This window comes from Varroa destructor, unplaced genomic scaffold (assembly GCF_002443255.2).
Source record: "Varroa destructor unplaced genomic scaffold, Vdes_3.0 BEIS01000007.1, whole genome shotgun sequence".
Lineage (NCBI taxonomy): Eukaryota > Metazoa > Arthropoda > Arachnida > Mesostigmata > Varroidae > Varroa > Varroa destructor.
This window is the reverse complement of record NW_019211460.1, coordinates 6,611,721-6,633,582: the sequence shown is the minus strand read 5'-3', so window position 1 is coordinate 6,633,582 and position 21,862 is coordinate 6,611,721. Positions and strand designations below refer to the sequence as shown.

The following is a 21,862-nucleotide window of genomic DNA, read 5'->3' as shown; positions in this document are numbered from 1 at the left end:
CGCGTGTTGACATAAAATCTCGGTTTCTTGTTATACTAAAGATGGCCTGCCAGATGTGAATGCAATTAAAGGCTCAGCACTGAGGTAATGTAGCACCTTGTCGAACCACACATTCAAGTTTTTATCTAGGCCTATAAATGCAATAAACTTCTCCCACATATTATCTATCTTGATAATTATATTAGCAGGAGCATATTTTTGCACAGTAGAGTAAGTATAATCACAGAGGTATTTAACGCTGTATGTTACACATGTTACTTCATACAAATCTTTATGAAATGAAAAATGAAAAAATAATATATATTTGCACTTAAAATCTTTCTTGACTATTATCCTTTAATTTTTCTTATATTTCTTTTAAGTTTCTGAAATGTAATTATATTATTAAATATTGAAGTTAAGGTAACGAGAAATTATGGACTTAAGTGTTTGGCATTACTTTAGACGGGTCGTACTAGACTGGGTTTTTTTTTCAGCAGACCTGTGAAGTGCCATGGTTACAATATGCTAACGTTAGCGAAAGGTTTGTGCTGCACAAACGAGCAACCTTTAAAGGCGATCCAAAATACCAAACCAGACGTATCATACCTGCCGTGTACTGAATCCCTCCAACATATTCAATTATACGCTATATTTTATGCATCGTCTCATGATAATTTTAATCTTTTTCATTTTCCACTATTTTTAAATGTTCCATTTGGGTCGAACGAAACAGGCGAGGTTGAAGTTTCTAATGGGTAAAACTATACGTCCTCCCAGAGGGAAATCTATTTTCTGTTCTCATTCCCTTTGGTTTTTTTCAAACATTCTTTTTGTTTTATGAAACCACATCAACACGAGCTCGTCACTTGTGAAATGCTGTTCTGAGTCATAATCAGTAATAATGAAATGATTATATGATCTTGTAATTGTAATTCATGTCTGTACAAACCGTCTTTTCTATGTGCTCCAGACTTAAATCTGAACCCAGCCTGTTATAGTGCTAAATGAAAATAGGTACGGACAGACTTGATTTACATCACTGACAAAGATTTAGCTGACTAGAACTTTCGTCATAGTAGCCCCACTTAGGCCACCGTGCAGCATACAGACGATAATGTGCAAAGCGTGATGTGCAATGTTAAAGAAAGATGGCGTGTCTCTCATTCTGATCTATTAGCCGCCTCCTAGGAACATGCTACGTCACAGGGACAAGAGCCCATGTGTTTTTCTCTAAACAAATCATTAAGCGATGACGATATGGGAACACTTCATGATTATTTGAGTTCCTGCACACTTTCCATATCTAACGTACAGCAATAATGTTGTTTTGTTAGAAAATCTTAGGAATAATATTAGCGAGACACAGATTGACTCTGTTCGGGTAGCGCGTTTCAACTAAAATTTTTTTTTCTATGTGTTTTTTTTTTTATGTTCTATGTGTTTCTACGATTGGACTTGGGGAAAAAAAACATATATTTCAACAAACTGTTTCCGTATATGTTAGAAGTATCGCTTCTGGCGGTCATACTGATTTAAAGTAACATATATTCATTTTTTAGTATAACGAACAACTTTTAGCAAGAGCAGAGCGTCAAGCAACATTGGCAGTTATAGTCTCGCCGAAATTTCACTCGTATACGCTGCACACGATTTATGTAAAATATAATTCTTGTATAAAATAGACAGGAGTATCGAAAACGGCTTGTTAAGCCTGTTTAACATATTTTTCAACTCTTCACATCTGAATTCTATTGAGGATTCTCCGATTGAAATGTGCTTCAAATTTCTTTTACAAGTCGCACGAAAGCAGTGACTAACGTAGACCGTTGATTTCGCGTAAAAAAACGTTTTTAGTTTTGCTGACGCTTCGCTTAGGATAGCTGACATTCGCTCAAACTCCGGAAATTTCGCACTATTTTTCCTTACAACGAGCTTGCTGTTTCACTCTGTGAGGAACTGACTGTTTTTTTTTTTCTCTTAATATCAGAAGTAGCGGAGAGATGCGCGCCCGTTAAGACAAACAGCCCGCTAAAGTTCTTTCCAATTTGAACGCACGATCCTGTAGGTCAATCGAAAATGTTGCCAGCCAATCCTGTCATTTTAACACGCCATTGACGCGTAGCATTTGTTCATTCACCACTTTGTACATTTATGAAGTATATTGTATTTATATAATGGAGCTTTATGCCGTAATCGTTTTAGGTTTATGCAAAAATATCGGTGGTTTTGCCATGTAAAGCATCCGATGTGTAAAAACCTTCGATATTTTACATGCATAAATGTGAAAACGGCCAATCGTAAAATACTTATTCCATGATACAAAATAACGTGTCCAATGTAAAAGTAGGTTCCGAAGTAGGTTCCATCATCGTTCGTTTTTTCTTGATGATACCAGGTAGGGAAGCTTAGCCACATAGAAAAAAACGTTAGGAAGTCGTTTGTTTTATTCTTGCAAAGACCCTCAAACAAGTTTCAACATAGGAGAACTTCTTTTTAGCTACTCGTTTTTGTCATTCTGGCAACGAGTATTTCGTTCACTCATTGCCTATGGATATTGCGATATTCTGATTTCTAGATTTAAATTCCCTTCTGTCGCGAATACTTTGGATTTTCTTACTCCCAAGACAAACTATCTTCCGTTTGTTGGCTGCTCTGGTAACGCCCGATCCCTATCTATGCTTGGCCGAGAAAAAAGATGCTTGCTTGTAGCCAATCCAATGGTACAAATCGGTTTACTTAGCGGATCTCAGCGTTTGTGTACATTATTCCACAACACCCTTTCTTTGTTTGCAGGTACAAACGTACAGCTTTTTATAGACGCCATTCTGAACGTTTGTCTCTGTCTGCCTTTACCAATGCTAGAAGAACAAAAAAAAAAAAAAAAAAAAAAAAAAAAAAGAAAGAAAGAAAGAAGTGCCAAAGAAGTTACGAAGATCGGGGAACGAACGAGGCGACCGTTCGTATTGAGTTTCCCGGTGTTGCACCGGAGCGGGAAATCATTGTAGAAGGTCCGCGAATAACAGTCACGAGAGCAATGGTACAGCGCCTTTCAGCTGACAGAAGGCAGGAAATAGCAGCTGGGCCCGAAGGAGTTCTTAAGCCAAACCCTGATTTTTCTAGAATCATCGTCGAATGAAGTCGTCGCCGCCGCCAATGAGAAGGCTATGCCGATCGAACTCGAAAACAAAGATCTGCCATGTGTTGCTGCTGTTGCTGGCGAAACGACTTTTACAAGAATATTTAACAGGCATCGTAGGCCGCCTCAGAAACTACAAAGGACTAGTTTAGTCCCAAAAAAACAAAGCATAGAAGAGACGAGATGGAGGCTAAAATTTGTAAGCGGAACGAGCGAGTCGCCAAGCCGCACGTTTACAGCTCGTTCCAGTTTCTATTCATCCTTTTGGTTGAGGATAAAAAGATTCTCCTCCGGGGTAAATTCCAGGAGGTCGGATCGAACTGTGACAAAGCGTCGAACAATGATTGAACGCATGTATCTTTTTGTCTTGAATCTAAACCGGGGGTAATATGGGCGATATCGATAGCCAACGATACAAACCGTGAGCAATTTGTAATCAATGCATATTTGCAGAAGCGGCGCGATGATAGTGTCGCAAACGAATTTTTCTTCTTCTTCTTTAAGATCCAATGTGCAGGATGTGATAAAAGGCCAAAGTGTCTATGTTTGTGCGATAAGAGGTTTGTGTGCTTTTTTTGTGCATGGTGGGGCTGAGTAGTTGACTAATAAGGTTACAAACCACATTCTCTGATGCCGTATCGTAATCGTCGAGCAGCAGGACATTTTGCAATGGGTTTCAATTTGTGAATTCATATAATCTGGTTTTGATAAGGGAATGCCATTAAAAAGATAACAGCTCGTAATTCTATGGGAGTGACTATGGTACCAGCAGGTAGAACGTAATGTTAACATTTGATTACTAGTTACGTGTAAAGCGGGGCCTTTCTCGTAGTAAGTTGATAGAAAGAGGAGAGTACATTTCTGGTGACATAAGTAAAAATACTATCCTGTACGGTGTCCTGGAAGCGGGGGAGGGGGCATACTTTCAATTGAATTGTGGATATAAATACGAGTTCTAAAAATACAACTTAATACGTATTGCTAATATTATTGGAGTTATTAATGGACAACGGTGTACCGTTTGTGCTTAATGCTCCAAACACGCTTCTAGGACAGGTTTATCTAAAATTCACGACATTTCACGAAGAAAATCGTGGATCGGCATCATAAAGCGGATCGGGTTATTAACTATCGTTTAACTATATAACTAATTATTAACTAAAACTTTTTACATTAAAGGAAGCTATTTTGATGAAGGTGCCATTTTTAAAAAAATACATTTCAATCAACTCTACCATGACAAATGTTTATTATTACCACTACGCATTATCGAATGGCATGTTGGTCCCCGATCTTATCGATACCGGCAGAATTTAAAATAACGGATCCCCATTAATGGATGCGTAAATGTGCGATCCTGTATATACCTACAACGATTCCAAGCTGATTAGAGGTTTTCAAACGTCTCAAAAGGCTGGAAGCATTTGTGTCGGCTACAACAGGCAGCGGGCAAATAGATCGTCAGAAAGCCTAACTGCTGCCTTAACTAACTCACGCTAGCAAAATGCCGAAGGTAATGAGAATGCCTTATATCGCCGTAACTATATTCCTCTATTGTTATTGATTATCATAAATTAATCATTATAAATTCATACGACGAACGTAATTCATCTTTCTGTTTCATTGAAGACTATTCCTTAATGGACATTATCGTTTAAAGCGGCATTTCGTTACGGAATTGATGTTAAGAAACATTCAAACGAAGCTTTCTATGCATTAGGTTTGTTTCTACCTGTTATTGAAGATGATTCATTCATCGCCACACGTTGATGATAAGGACAGTTCATATATTCATACGTTTATTTACTGGATATACAGCAGTTTCCTTCTGCTAAGTGCAGCTCTAAACGAACATGTTTAAGATGACGACACATGGGTAAGGCTAGATGGCAGATAGAACTGCCACCATTCGCAGTTCATAGCTTTATAGGTTAGGCTTTCATAAACCTAATTAGCATTGCATATGTTCAATAGGTGAACATGGGTTTCATGCGGCCCTATGTTCCCAGGTACGCTTACTAGGAATGAGGTTGCTCGTAGAGCGTATACCACCTGGTACTACCCCAAGAATCCCTCAACGACATATATGTAGATAAGAAATACTTGACAAAGTTTAATAAAATCTGTAAATTAAAAGGAGGGCAGATTTTGGGAATCGACAGTTTCATTCATAGCAAGAAAGAGAAGGCTTGCCTATGATATTAATTCTGTTATAGCTGCGGTTGCGATTGGTGTTAATACCGGTCAATGATTTCACGAATTTTACACAGAGTAACTGGATCAGGATTTCCGTCTATGACTTCGTGCATACGTGTACGATAGACGGGTTTTCTGTTAGCGTACTTAGTTTAACGAGTGCCTGCACACAGGTGTGGGTACTCTCATGGACACGTTCCTTATGGCTGAACTCAATTGTTACATGCTACTCTCAAACCCCTTAGAATTCACCTACTAATTATGATTATCATTATATTCTATTTTTCGATCATATCATCCTGATAACATAATTCTAATTAAAAAAAAAAAAATAAATAAAAAACATAATAAGAACATAAACTTCTGATAAAGTTTGATATTTAGCTGCCTCCTTGAATGCGACACGATCGTGATTCTTGCACGCTTAACTAAATGCTTGTCATTTAGATATCAACTATAATTTATGCTTACACATATAATATCTGTTATTTCGAAATAGTTCAAAAAGAATCTATGCGAAAATTTTCCACGCTCATTGCTGAATGATTAATTTAGATATCAGCATCTGAATTATCCTTCAGTGCTAAAGAAGGTTTGAATCTGTCTGCGTTCTGATTGTTCAGTGTAATTATTAAGCATATATTTAAACTGATATTCTGGGTAGCTTGTGAAAATTGTTACATTCGTAGCTGGTTGCCGGTATTCGTGTGTCGGTCATTTTTACGAGAAAATCCATTAAAAAGCACCGCTGTCCGTCAGTGGCATCGTTATCTTTGCGTCACCGGTTTATCACACCCCTCAATACGAGAACTGCATAACTTCAAACCGTTGGGAAAAGTTTCAGTTCTCTCCATAGTGGTGCCGCGAATGTTAGACATAAAAGTGTGTAAAGAACCTTGTCCGGAATATACAAACGATAGATATTTGAATCATCCTTCTCAACAGAGTCATATCCAGTGCCATAAATTATCTGTTGGATTAGAAAAATACATCTTCATCGGTCTTCAATGAACGCCCTTTTCGCCCTTTCGCCCCTGAATGGTACTTCTTTTGCATTTGATGAGTCACAATAGGCAAATGTTCACTTCGTTGAAGTGGGATCTTAGCATGCGTATGATTTTTGCTCTTGATATCCGCATCATTAATAGCTGTAACTTCATAGTATATGCAGGTAGAAGAGCAGCGAAACTTAACTATTGTTTTAAATGGTTTGTTTATCACATTGTAAAGCGCAACGTTAAATTGAACGAGTTCGATCGATAGCCAAGTTACCTACATATACATAAGCCCTAGTCCCATCGAGTCCATTCAACTCAGAAGCTGCTTAAATCTTTAACCCTTCGGCAAGCAGCCGAGATAAAAGGCTCAAACCAAGTAAGACTGGACAGAGCCGAAAATCGGCGCCTTCAGTTCAATGTGTAAGCCTCGAACAGAACATTCTAGATATGGCGACACTCGTGACAAGGGCGTCTTTGATGAAAGGACACACAGCATTGCCACAGGACAAAAGGCAGACTGCTAGAGCGTCCGGAAAAACATCCTTATTGCATCCAACATGGCCAAGCTTAACTATCATGTAATCGTTTCATAATAAATAAGAGGCTTCGATTTTTCAGACATGAGCGTCCTAAATCTCAGGCAATCGATGAGGCTCATAAGGCAAAACTTGCACAGTGACTACACACTGGCCACAACATGCTCGCGTCTAATAACGGCTTTCCCAGCGACCACTGCAACTAAGAAGATACCAGTTGCGTAACTGTGTGAGACGAACAGGTGATCATCATCAAACGTATGGACTTGGTTCTTTCTCTTTTTAGCTTAACAGCATCACGACACGACCTGCTCCTATCGATAATATTTTCCCATAATAGAACCACTAAGATACCGTACTAATTACTCAAGCCGAAGGTCTCTACAGTTATCCATATGATTATGTTCTCAGAGTGTAAATACAGCCCCAGCATGCGAAAAAAAAAGCCAACGTAAAACATATCAAGCCTGTTCAGACGTTCTCTATATGATAGACATTGATCAGAGGCTTAAACTTATTTTCTGACCTTAAGATGACGCGTACGATATTCTGTGGGTTATCGCTGAAACATTAAACTTATATTAGCTCTACAGAACCTCAAATAAAAGTAATTATTACTTAGAGGGGCGATTTGAACTATAACGGCGCAGTTAAGAACCGTCATAGCAGCAGACGATCCATAAACTAAGGCCACGTCGTTAATATGACATATTTCCTATATTATATATATCTATATCATATGTGACGTTATATAATGTTTTCAGCAGAAAAAAATTATTGGGCAATATATTAAAGTTTACGCATATTAGCTCAACGACACACCGAGAGAGTATTTAGACAGGACGTTGGGAGGGACAAATATCCATAGGTTTATAACCGTGACTATTTTCGTTTACCTATGGGGGTGAGACATCTTCGGCCTGAGACTACGAACAACTGTGTTCCTTTTGTTGGTAGGAACTGATAGTTTTTTTTTTTTTCACAGTGGATTATTTAGTTTACGGCCGAAAATAAGGTGAGATAAATTGTCTCACACGATTCTGGTCGATCATTGTGTGATCTGTCGTTGCGCTGGTCATGACTCAATGTCCCAAGCGTGATTCGAATATCAGATGGGTTTACGAAACGATGTGAATTAGCACTGAGATAAATTGGGAATGCTCCCAGGCGAGTGTTTCTTAATGGGTTTATTAAACCTTCAGTTGGTTTATTTACATTTCTCCGTACTAAATTACCCATTGTTCAAGCATTCGGGTGTATAGTTGGATGAGCGCACTCTTTTATCTCGCTGATTCTAATCAGATCTTCAACAAGCTATACGTGAAGAAAAAACACAAAATTATAAGTACTATATAATATTATATTTGGCTGACGGACAATGACGGCTTCATATAATACAAACGGCGAGCTGGATTATTTTCTATATTAGCTCGAGTGGCTTGCTTCACATCTGGCTAGGTTGTTTAGGCGTGTTTAACTATTCTATAAAAGCATCGGAAATTCTTACAAAGCCTCGAAACGATCTCTGAGCAATGGCCGCAATATTGGGGGTTATCTCAGTGTCTGATACTTGGCTATAAATGAAACAAGCTGTTTTTCTATGGCTGGACATGTCGCGTCAAGGAGCGGGAACGTGCCGTGCCTCTCTACTTAAATTACGCAATGGTAACATTATCTGTGTCCTGAGGAACTGTCATGGTAGGCAAATTAGATGCAACTACATACGTATGTAGCGTTGGCTTCAAAGCAAATATCACCGTAGTCTCTTCCTCAAGTGCCATTTATTAACTCTTAGCAATCCTTAGAGTTCGTGCTTAGGCTTCACTTACTCTAGTAATAATAGTAATAACAGTGGTACTACTAAGATCTAATCAAAACCTAGTCCCCCCTCCATAGGAAGGTGCGCTTAGTCAGAAGACTAGGCCAGCCAGTCCCAATGCGGCTAAGGCGATGCTCAACCAACTCATTCTGCCGGTGAAGTTGTTTAGGTGCCACTCGCCGGTATCTTTCTGGTTACTTTGTATCGTGGGAGCCGCCAAAAAGACTAACGCTCCTGGGAATGCTCGGTTTGCACGGGGCTTCTCTTAGCGTTTCGTGTTACTACCAATGAGGCAGTGTGCGCAGACACTCACTGAGCCCATATGGCAGTTCATGATGCCTAATAAATCAAGGGGAAGATGGCTGACGACATTTTCTTCGTTTCGTTTCCTATCACCACTGCCTCCGTCACGTCCAATCTTCTTTTTGGTCATTATGTATGAGAAAAGAGTATTCGCGTGCCGGAAAAACCTTGACGAGCAGGAGAGCTACCAAGCACATGTACTTAGGTCTATATATATATATATATATATATATATATATATATATAGATCGAAAAATGAGATGCAACGCGAAATATTAACAGTGAGCCACTCAGGCCTCTTGAAAATACACCAGTGCCCTAAGTTTGTAAATCTAAATCCTTATTCAACAGATTATTTCGGTTTTGTGTATCATTTGTTCGGTATATAATCGGCCATGGTGTAACACATATCATGCTAATTTTCCTCAAACAAACATGGCACTTTCTAGTAGATACAGGCAGCTATTTTCAATAATATCAGACTGCAGTATTTTGTTACATTGTGCATACACCGTCGAGTTATTATTCAAACACCCATGCATTCATTGAAGGTGACGGAATTATTTGTATGTGAAACTCTGGTTCATACCTATTTCCGGCCTCTTTCTTTAATCGCTAAAAACATGAATCATCGTGTGGCATCAAAATATTGTCTTTTGTAGAAAATGACGCTGAATGAGGTAGAGCAGCGTAAGGGACAGAGGCGGGGAGTGATCAGTATCTGAGCAAAGAGAAAGCTTTTTTCACCGCGGCATATTCTCTCGGTTTTCTTTCAGAAGTATGAGGAATGTTCCTTTTTTATACAAACTGGCAGCGCAGGAGACGTTTCCTTGACGCATCTGCAAGACAAGGGCGGGAAACGAGAGGGCGAAACATAAAGGAGATGGTAAAAGGGGCGACCGCGACCACCATCGCTGCAACCGTCAACGCCACTAATGCCAGGCACTTTCCACGATGGCGGGCCTTTGTGGCGGACGGACTTTTGGCCGAGGAAGGAATTAGCTTCCGAAGCGACACGGTGCTATGCCTGAATCTGCAGGACCTGTATAGGTGAAAGAAGTGGCGTCTGGATGGGTCCAGGAAGATGGTGATAGGAGGCGGGAAATAAGGAACACGACGATAGAAGATACAAACGGGGAAAAAATGTCTTCAGAGGAGTGGGGTATAAACGCCAGGAGTGTCACAACGGACATAAAATGTTCTATGGTTGGAACTGTTTTTCTAGTTGTCATGGCTTTTCCTCTTTCTCTTCTAAATCCTTCATCCGCGTTTTGCTCGCCCCTGCTGTTTCGACCTTTTAAGCTCCGTGATTTCATTTCAGCCACATTCGTGCTCGCGACGAATAAAAACTTGAGCTCCGGGCCAGTAGGGCAATGGTGGGAAGATGTAGAGGTGTAATGAGCACGAAATGAGGTGGCAATCTATTCAAATCGTCTCCTTAGATTAAGGACAGTTGAGTCCAGCTAAGGTCGTATACATTGCTCCATAAAATCCTATTCCGTTAGTTCTTAAGTTTCTAATACGAGCGTTCACGATTTACGTTAACAAGTGGTGTCGGAGTCTCTGTAAGCGGCAAACGTTGAGTCTGAAATTCTCAAGCCGAATTTGGTGAATAATGAGCCAGATCGTATCTAAAAAATATTTATTTTATTAAAAAATCTTTAATTAGTAGTTTTTTTTTTCAATATTTACTTGATTAAATATGTTGTTCTTATGTCTTAAGGCCTTGGTATTAAATTGCTAACAAAGGGTTTATCATTAAATGCCATGCAGCTAGTTCCTTTTAAAAGTCCTTAAGCACGGCCTTGTGTCGCTACATATGTTAAAGGTACACTTAATATCTATCGTCTCATTTTATTGCACGTGCATATATTTATATTATGATAATGTTATTTAATATCTTATTTTATAGCCCATAAAACAGTTATTAGACCTTTGTATGGCGACAGTGAGGAGTCAATTAAATTACACCGAGTAACTGATCTATCTTACAAATCAATTTATGCTACCTCAAAATATAGGGCTTGAATACCGGACTATAATTATAGATTGGGAGGGCAGTTATAGTTGTACTTGAACAATATCAGCATAGGATTGTGTTTGAGATATTCTGTACCCAAATATGATGTCAATAGAAGCACCATATCATCCTAACTTTTGGGGGTTCCATTGAATAATGCTGTTGCCCCAGAACACTCATTCGTGCATTACCGCAATCCTTTCGTAGGCGCCATTTCTCTCACTTTGATTCTCCCTAATCAGGCCACAGATCAGAGAGTTAACCGCAGGTAAGACTACAGGTCGCTGTCGTTGCAGGACCGTAATCCGATAAAGTGATTCAAAACGATACACCGGAGCTCAAAAAGGTACTTTCAATACTATATGTACTTGCCTCGTAATGAATTTGAGAAAGTAGCTATTACAACAAACTGAAGGGTCCTGGTTATCCTTGTATGTATTAAATAGTGACAATCGATCGAACACCGTTTTTTTTTTCTTGTAATATTAGTACAGGAGATATATATACGAGAGCGCCGATCTTTAATAGCGATTTGCTCAACTATTAAACAATAGATATGAAACGGATTTACGTTGAAAAGCGGTCGGTCTGTAGTGATCGGTTAGGTGTTGATAGGTGATAGGTAAAATGATTATATGGGTCATTCGATATGCAGGTCTATATATTTATAACATGTTTATTTCTAGAGTGTAATCGGCAAACTTAACATTAGGTATGTCACCGAAATCCTCGAATGATTCTACAATATTGCAAGGAGGATCTTCAGTATATTTTTTTTTTCAAAAAGATGTACCGCATATTCTTTTGAGCGTCGACATAGGGTGTGATGGATGAAGTTCTACATGTTCGGTCTAGTTATAATATCCGGTTCTATAAAAGCGTTATGAAAATGTATAACTTCTATCTTTAAAATAAAATCTTAAACTGCAAACGCTTGCTCATATATATATATATATATAGAGAGCAACAATATATGAGCGATATGTGATGTAAAGCAACGAAAAATAGATCTCGTTTTTACAAGCCTATTGGAAAAAAACATTGCACAGAACTGAGGATCACTTGGACAGTCGGTTTCTATGGAAACATTAGCCCTTTATATGTAGCACATATAAAAATTATGTGTTCTTCGAGTTTCGTTACTTTGAATGCATGAATAGATTCAAGTGCACAGTAAGCTGAATGTTATTTCGTTTTTACTGAAGGCACTGAATTTTACTGAAGCATATTACCCACTCTTAATAAAAAAAATCTTTGCTTACATCAATTTTTATTTGAATTAAACATTTGAGAAGCTGCATGTTATGAAGGACGCGTTCTTTAAGAACTCGATCGTTTTTATTACTCAATAAGTCTAGCAGTTCCATCATTTATCTTTATGGTCGATGCGGTTAAGTTCGATAGTGATTAAGACGAACTTTTCAAATGTGAACTATATTTACAATTTGACGGTCGGTATATAGCTGAGATTCCAAAGAATTATTTCGAAATTCCATTGTTCAATTCAAGGCCCCGCATAATTGGCAGCGTCGCATTGAAGAGCTTAGCGAAACTCTAACGTTAGTCGTACGGCGGTGCGTGATAATCGCAAAAGCCTGTATATACAGGCCCGCCCTTGAATACATAACGTCGGTTACTAGGCTCGTGCAGGCGTACGTATCCAACCCATCAAGAGGGGTCTTCTCCCTGCCTGATCTTTGGCAATTTTTTTGCAACATCAATGATTCCCGTATATCCGTCGCCACATCTCCAAAGGGTTTTCTACACGATAGCTATTATTCATGATGGGTTAATTTGCTATCACGTTCACCACCGCTGCTAAGCCTGTTTGCGCCATCTCCCTCGACCCGTTTAAATGGGTAGTGGGCCTTACACGTCCATTGTGCTGCCTGCTACTCTGTCCAGCCCCATCCTATCGTGCCATAGAGGCCAGCTGCGCCGCATTTCTTAGTTCTTCTAAAGTTCATTATTGTGGCCGGTCTGTTTGAAATTTCGACCATTGTGCCGTGGACTGAAGTTCGACGGGGGACTGTCAAAACGTGAAAGAGGTGGTGCTTCCCGGCACAATTCATTGATTTATTGTTCGTGATATTCAGATGCATCGAAAACAGATTTTTCCGCGTTAAACTGTTGGACATTTAGAAGAAATGGCGCGTGTAAATCTTACGGCGATAGAATAAGACTCGTTTAGTTTCCTACTGTTATTTTGAATACAAAAAATGTCATTACACTCTTCCGTAAACCCAGATTAGAACATGACTTAGAATTATGGGCTGGCTCAAATACTTTTCAAGGACGATTTAATCTACAAATGGTTGTTTTCTGCTTAAAATATAGAAATTTATATATTCAAATACGACACAGTCGTATGAAGATAGCCGGGTAAGAGTGAGCTCGGTAAGCTGTTCGCTCCGCAACTCGACTCAAAATCTGAGCTTCTGGTTTTCGCTGCTATCCGGTCTGATCGCTTACGGACAACATCACGCTATCCCGTTACAACACTCCTGTCCACCTTTCTGGCACTATGTACAGCGTAAATTCGACGATGACCTCGGCCTTCTGCATCACCGTTCCCCTACCTCTTTCGTTATGTTATGCATTTTCAGCTTGTAGAAGTTTATATCCGAGGCCCCAACGTAGCGCTTATTACGCAGGACTACATGGTGCGATGAACACTTTCTTTTCAATAGGACACCGGTGTGTGAGTGTCCTACATTTGCACTCTTACTTTCCCCCATGTCCATTCCTACGGCACACCGTTTACTCTATGCACTCGAGTACGAACACCCCCTTTTATGTAATGCGCCTAACTTATAACAGCGGCAACATTAAAATAACACCGGCAACGACAACGCTGTGGGGCGCAGACTATACAATCAAAGGGCCTCCTTTCTTATTTCCAAAGCTTCACTCGACCACCCGCACGTTGTGACCCACTTGAATGAATAGCCGAGCCCTGCTCAGACGAGTAGAAGAGAGAAGCTTCTACAAAGAAGAATTCTTGGGGATCGAGTGAGGAAGAAAAAGTTATGTAGATAGAGCGAGTGAGAATACGAAGCGCAGCGCTGGGGCCAGAAGAGAGAACGATAGCGATCGGAATAAATGTGAGATGAAGACCATCTTTTGACGATCTTAAGCGTCATATAATGAACTTGTGGTCACAATAGATACTCAACAGGATATCTCGGCACTTATCCACAGTTTTCTAGTGACATACATGGATGTTTGGAATAAACGATATGTTCACGGAACGTCACTGGATGTTAACCATGGAAACGGTTGTCAGGGCTGTTACTTTAGGATACAGCCACTGGATGCGGTTAGTCTTTCCCAGCGTAGCCTTTGATAAGTGGACCTTTATTCAGTTAGCAGTACGGGGAGCAGAAGACAACGTGTGTTGTGCGTACATCAGTGTGTGTGTGTGTGTGTGTGCGTGTATTGTTCTTCTGCTTTAAGTTGCCCATATCTGTGCTTTTACTCTCGTGTTATATTTACTGTTTGTAGGCGTTCTGACGTTCTATCGGCACATGGTATCTATTTGCAGGAAATGTTTACGGTGAAAACAACGGGGTGCAGGTATCTTATGAAGAACAGCGACGAGGCAAAGCAATTTAATTGATACTCACTTGCCGAAATTTTATCTGAGCACGAGAAACAGCTTGCGTATGATCACGGCAACGATAGAATAGGACGTAACAAATTTCACTACCAGATCATAGTAGAAGAATGTGCAACACTATTAATATTATATGTCATAGATGCGTTGTACCGACGGTCGACGAAATTAATATGAAATCGTGTACATTTCGGTCAGAACTTTTTGTTGTCGGCAGTCTGAACACTGAGTCGAACAGGACTAGCGTACCCGTAATAGATGTTACACGGAAAGCAACTGAGAGTCCGACAGGACAATCGAAGAACTTTGTCAGAGTGTCGTAGATCGATGGGGGCCGAGCGGAACACCGCAATGCAATGTGCGATTAAAGTTAGCTTTGACGTCCTGTATGTAGTGTATAGATATACTCATTCGCTTTGTCGGAAGGTAGTACATAAGAGATACCACGTTTTTACCAAACTTTTCTTCATTTTTTTTTTTTTTTGTTGATGCTTTGTGTTTAAAAACTGATCCTGCCCAAAAACGTATGTTTTACCAAGGAATGTTATACTCTTGCAAGTATCGAAGCTAAGGTTTAAATCAAAGGGTGCATGTTAGTAAAGTTGGTGCGAATGTTCTTCTGATCGATCTGCTTACTTAACGAACTAGATCTGCCAAATTATCTTATTCTCGTCAATATAGTACAACAAAAGCTAGCTTGTCCGTACCATAACCACCTGACTGTCCGTTCCGTTGTAAAGTTAACAGTTTCTAATAAATCTTTAATTGAATTACCTTGATCCTTCTTGAAAAATTAAATTTTTATGTAACTTTGGTAATTTTTCTACTTTTACTGAGTGTTCGTCTACTTTTTTTTCATCAACGTTTATTGTTAGGACACTTTTCCACTTTCAGCAGCAATTTCGCAAATCGCCGTGAAAGCCTTGCAACGTATTACATCATTTTTCTCGTTTATGATAAGTCTTTTGGACATCTGATTAGAGCGATATTAAACACATTTAACAAAATACGTGACTTGCCAAGTCTGCCCGAATTGAGATGGTGATCAATAAGCAAGTGGATACCTATTTTTGTCGAGGCAATAGCAGCCTAGAAGATATGGAGGATACACGAGTCATAGACGATTTCGAAAACACCCCACCAAATTTAATTTGAACGGAAACCTATGGCCAACTCTTAGGTAAACGCTTTGTGAATCCGCTCAAAAAAAAAACGCAAAAAAAAAAGGTTTGCTAAACCTCGATTGCATAAAGTTACGATCGGAAGAGAACTAAAATGAGGTAGCTAGGATGAAGCAAGGTGAAGCCAACACTTCACTAGCCTAGGAGCCGAGAACGAATCAGTCAACCCTAAAGCATGTGACGACAACGCAATATAAATTAGACGAAATAGACATGCCAATCCCTCTGGAAAATAGCGTCATTACGGAAGCCGATCCGCCGGTGCAGCTTGCGGATAGATATTGACCCTACCAGCTTCGTCTTGAAGGCGGATTATAATTGAGATTCCATTAACTTCATCTGCTTAGATAGAAAGAGAGGAGAATCTTGTGTGATGAAGTTTACATATAAAAATTTTGTTTTCAATATGCATTACGGCCTATAAACCTCTGTAGAAGGTAATTAGTTACTTAAAAATAAATATCTAATTTAAAGTTTTGCCCATAGAGGGGGAAGAAGTTGACTGAAACACGGTATGTGACTAATGTGATGTTCATTGAAACAGCAAGCCCAGAAGCAGCACTACACACACACACACACACACACACACACACACACACACACACACGTGCTTCTGATCGTTATGTTCTATTAAATCAACGATTAAACTCTATCTATCTATCTATCTAAAGTTAAGCAAGTGATGCGGACGTGTACACAATCCATACCTAAGTAGCTCTAATGGCTAGTTAGAATTTAAGGGGGTGCTATTACGCACGATACAGTTATAACAGTATTATGACAAGATACGAGAACGATTCTTGCGCACGCATTTGTGGACCAGTGCTGTCATGTGTGTCAGTTTGATGAAATGGTCATTTGGAGAACGACGCGTCGCACCCGTTCACGTTCACGCTTGAAGGACTGCCACTAGGACGAACTCGAAAAAGGGGAGTCTACAGGCGTAGGCAACTCTTGGCTCTGGCTGACTTGGTCAGTGTTAGAGGAGTTAAGTTAATGTCCCCTCGTTGTGCCGTTCGTCTGTATTGTCTTCATGATTTCTCCATGACATGATTCAGTTTGATGATGGAATCCACGGCTACTGTTGAAACGGGCAGTAAGAAATTTGAGTCCATAGAGCAGCGTCTACTTCGAACGATCCTTGCGAGTTACAAGACCGCTATCCTATCGACCAAATCTTCCGGACGGACATTCAACATGGACAGGATACAGGTTCGTCTCAGGCATCAAGTTAACCTTAATGATATGACGCCGTTTCATCAGGGTGTGTGAAAGGCAGACATTATGACACGACGTTACGTTGCGTATCCGATACTGGTAGTTGGTAGAGATGAAACTATTTTGAGGACGGCTTGCCCCCTAGGTAATTCAGTTACTCAAAACGATATAGGCCATTGTTTAGGATTTCGTCAATCGTATAGCTTAAATTAGACAAGATAAGAAACCCTCTGTAATGATATGAGTGCATCCGCTGAATAAGATGCATGGTATAAGAAGTTCTGCTCGAGCACGAGACTCTAAATAGTGTATCTATACGTTTTTGCGATGTGACCTTCACAAAGACGTTCGTGTTTGTTGCTACCGATAGTTAGCCAATATCCAAAGCTTTTAAGGATGTACAACGAAAATAAGATTCCAGTTTACTAAGACTACGCCATTCGTAGTATAGCGCTTATTCTAAATAGTCGACATGATTTCGTTACTTCTATTTTTGTCTTGGATGCTAACGCTTCCTTAGTCTCTACTTGCCCGTTCTAGGTTTGCTGTCTGTAGATTATATTAACAATGGACGGTACGGTACGTTCATAAATTGGTTTAGAACAACTTGGCACTGGAAGATCTTTATGGCCATTTAAGTAACGTTTGACCACTGCCATCCAGCGTCCAGATATGAGTGCATTTGAGAAAAGATAACTTAAAATTACAATTTTATCTGGTATAACAAAATATATCCCCGTAAAGATAACTGATTGGCTGCGTTAATCGCTCGAACTTAAACTTCCTCTAGTCGCTTTCCTAAAGGGTCTTCCGCTAGTGGACTGAGCATTCCACCGCAAACTTTGTTTCTTGAAATAGAAAAAAAAGAGGCTGAAAAATCCGTGTTAACACACTCCGGTGACCAACTGTGGCTATTGAAGATAACAAAGCAACTCCTAATAATGGCGGGCGTTTTACCCAAGAAATGGCAGACACGGGAGTTAACTCAGGTTTGCCTTCTTTTTTTTTAAGAATATCAAACACCTCTTTTGGGGCCTGTGCGTGCGTATTTACTACTAAGAACTAGATCGCAGTAATTCTCAGGTATTTCATATGCCTAAATCACAGTCCCACGTTGGTCAATGCCCAAAATCGTCGTCTTCTATTTTATAAGAACGTTTTTCTCAACGTCAAGTATTTTGTGTCGCACACAACAATCGATCGATAGCCATGTTCGTATTATAGAAGCAAATTAACGCTTACACATTAAAAAAAAAATTGTTATTCTAGGAAAGATTTTATCGTTTTTTATCGTCTGATATAGTTAGAAGTATATGTTTTCTATGTATTTCGTCATTTTACTGTTGTTTTTCCAGCTACCCATTTTACTAAATGACTAGATATATTGGTGAAAAAAAGTCCAAATGACAGATATAGCGTTTATCCATCAAATGGTTTCCTTATCGCTTGAGGCTGTGCAAAGAGAGAGCTGGGCAAAAAAAGCACATTCGGACTGTAGAAGAGCAGATACTAAGGTCAATTATGCGGTTAATTAATAAAGGTCCGATCGTTCAGACAGTGAAAGGTGGAATAGTTGGTATATGCAGGGGCTATTTATGCGGGCTTCTTCAACTAATCATCCAGCATCCCTCAGTAGATCCGTTTCTATTTTTTTAACACAGCCTCTAATTATCTTACCATAACAATATTTACCTCAACTGAGAAATGAATAACTGCACGCGTCAGCTTATTATGAAACGAGGTAACATTTCCAGTCCCAAAATGGGTCGGAAACAGCGCTCGTCACCTCAGACTTTCTTGTCAATCGTTGGACAGCTGCCAGGGTTCACCTAGTGAAAGCAATACTCTAGCGTTATGCTAATTTCAGAGCATTGTTGTCAGCGCATGTATTCGGTTAGATGATGCGACCCATCATTCGATGCCACCCCTCAGATCTTGATGATTCAGATTTTTCCAGCTTGACATGCCTTCTTTAACCGGTCAATGTATAGAACATGAAATAGTAAGTCTGTCTTCAGTGTGGAAATTTGCTAGAAGAAAACAACGAATAGAGGAAAACTCTTAATCACTATGCCTACGTACTGGGATGGAGTACTACTATACGGATAATCAGTAGAAGCCAACAACGAATGGTCACTACTTATTATCAGAAGCATTAACTACTTAGCAAATCCGTTAGGGAAATAATTGTAACCCGATTATGCTGATTATCCAGTTGGGGCGATAACTCGTTCTCTCTTGGCGGTAGCTGCTACACATGCCGTGTGTGTCAGGCCGAAGCCTGCGCTTAACACCGGATAGTATTGAGACCTGCAAACGACATCGGCATAGAAAGCTAGCTAAAGCGTTAATCGTTGTAAGAAACATTCGTCTGCATAAAATAAACGTGTCGAACGAATGGGAGACATCGCTCCATTGTTGTTGACATGATAAACGTACTAAAACATCCGCCAGCTAAATTGCTGTGGCAGCAGTTTCAATAAGAGCGAAATCTGTGTTTCGAGTATGGCGGATCCTCTGAACTTCTTTCAAAAGCCACAAGCCCACCGCTTAGGACGTTAGTTGAAGTTATTGAATTCAGAGAATAATTGAAGAATAATCGTGCTTTTCGCACAATCAGATTTACAATCCAGTTTTTTTGCTGGAGTTCTGAAAGCATTGTTCAGTTTGCAAACTCAAACCAAAATTCCTTATATTTCTCATTTTTCCCGCTACTTCTTCAAAAAAAAAAGGCCTGCCTTCCCAAATTTCGCTCCTTGGCTCCTTGGATCTGCTCCTCAAATTCTCTGGCTTGGAAAAGGTAATATCGTTAATGAATAATGACCGCTTACTGTATTATTACTACCACCGCTATTAGGTTTACATCATTTTATAAACCAAAAAAATAGTTAAACTCTTTACAGTTACAATAGAAAAATGAATGATTTAAACCATTTTAACTATGGTTATGTCAAACAGAGGTTTGGTCAGCGAGAGAAACTATGTATGGCACACTCCTCTTGCGGCTTTTGTCCATGTCAAAATCAAGTGGTCATCATAGTCGCTGATACGATATGTCCAACGCCATAATAGTAAATCTGGTTTTACAAAATAACAGGCTTAGGTAAAATAACAAAGTTTAACAACAATTACAATTTGCTTCGTATTTGTGTGGGTGTGTGTACAGAAAAGCTGATGTTACGTATGCAATAGATGTACAATACCGTGGAGCTGTGTGAACACGTTATTTCTTTGTCACAAAGCGGATTTGAATCTGTTGTGATCAGACGCTACGTCGAACCTTTGTTTGGGAACTAGAAAGGCGATCAGACGTATTTTAACGATTATGACTAGATAACACTTTTCAACTAATACTGTTGATGTGTTTAAGTTACTGCAACATGACTTTTTTCTCGTTCAAGTGTTGACTACGTCAAGGTCACCGATAGCAGGCGCCCCGGAGCATCGAAGAATATTACGTTTTTGCGACAAACTTCCGCGACAATGGCCAATTCGCATACTAGTAAAGACCGATTTATATCTGAGCGTTGGCGCTCGTTGCTTGTAAGACTATGATATTCACAAAATATCTGTAAATACACTAATATTTTTTATAACGAAAAACACAAGGGGCAGTGAACTTTTTCTAAATAGCCGTTTGCTGCATCAGTAGGTCAACATTTTACAAGTAGAATCTTTTAGTACAGACTGAATTGGAACGGCTTTGCCACTGCATAGCAGATTACGTGAAATAATCGTGGACCCTTGGGATATATCTCTTTGATCATCCTTGTGCTTTGCAAGTAGCCACAGGCAAACTAAATGAGCGTACATCTCATTCATCCACCTTCGCTAATACCTAAGCTAAGATCCTCTGACTGTCCTGGATTGAGGCAGTGGGGTTTACTTTCTTCCTACACATCTCGCCGATAAACGAGTTGACTATTGGCAAACAGATAAATTAATAATACTCCGTTTTCAACACCTCCAGATCACTAGAAAGATGATTACATAGCTTGTTTGATCTTGGTTCAGCGAAGTTAATTAGAATCCCCACAAAATAACATCTTAATGCTCTATAGTATTCAACTATGTGGAAGTCGGTGAAAACACTTCTCGCATTCAAATACATGTGTGGACGCGGCTTATTTACATAGGCAGCTTAAATCGTTTCTAATCCAATACAAAAACAGGTGCCTTTTTTTTCATTGAACGCTATCTCATTTCACAACGTAGCGTTTTTCTAAGTCTACACACTCTTCCAACATGTGGTGCCATCCTATTCGTTAGTTAACTGCTCTAAAAGAACAGCTGCCAGCTCAGGCTGAAAAATACACATCTACAAATGTAGAGGTCTCCTCATTCGATGAAGGTCTGTCTTCAGTATGAACTTCGAGCCTGAGAAAGAGCAAGTCACTAGGATCAGGGATACGGTGGACGGTCAATTAATTCAAACTCTAAATCGTAAATTTTTGATTATGGTGACCACTAAAATATCGGGCAGTATGTTGATTTGGTAAAATAGCACTTTTTTTTTTTAAATGCGGCCGTCTTCCTGTCTTTAACTTATCAAGTAATGACGCGTAATGTGCCTTCGATATTGATTTCCCTTTTTCAACGTAGTCACCATCGCAAAAAAACAGTCCCTCCATGCCGATGGAGCAGCCCTCGCCTTCTTGGGGGCCGATTTAGCTTTCGCCTTCGAGTGCGCTTTGCTTCCAGAGGTGTAGCAGTGCATCCACGGGTCATTTATAGTTCTCATTCGATAGCAAATCTCCGATTCAGTGCCCCTAAATCGCGACAAGAGGACTTTGGAAGTGTTCATTTGAAATCGTTTTTGATTCTGAGTGAGTAAGCCTGACTGGCACTCAGCTTGCG

At 39.7% G+C, this 21,862-nt stretch overlaps 2 protein-coding genes across 13 annotated transcripts in view; one reads left to right on the top strand and one right to left on the bottom strand.

Annotated features, from left to right (window-relative positions):
- Nucleotides 1-21,862, bottom strand: part of LOC111254522 (uncharacterized) — a 126,154-nt gene that overhangs the window by 31,176 nt on the left and 73,116 nt on the right. The gene's annotated exons all lie outside the window — the stretch shown is intronic.
- LOC111254528 (hemicentin-1-like) overlaps nt 1-21,862 on the top strand; it is a 52,606-nt gene that overhangs the window by 2,874 nt on the left and 27,870 nt on the right. The gene's annotated exons all lie outside the window — the stretch shown is intronic.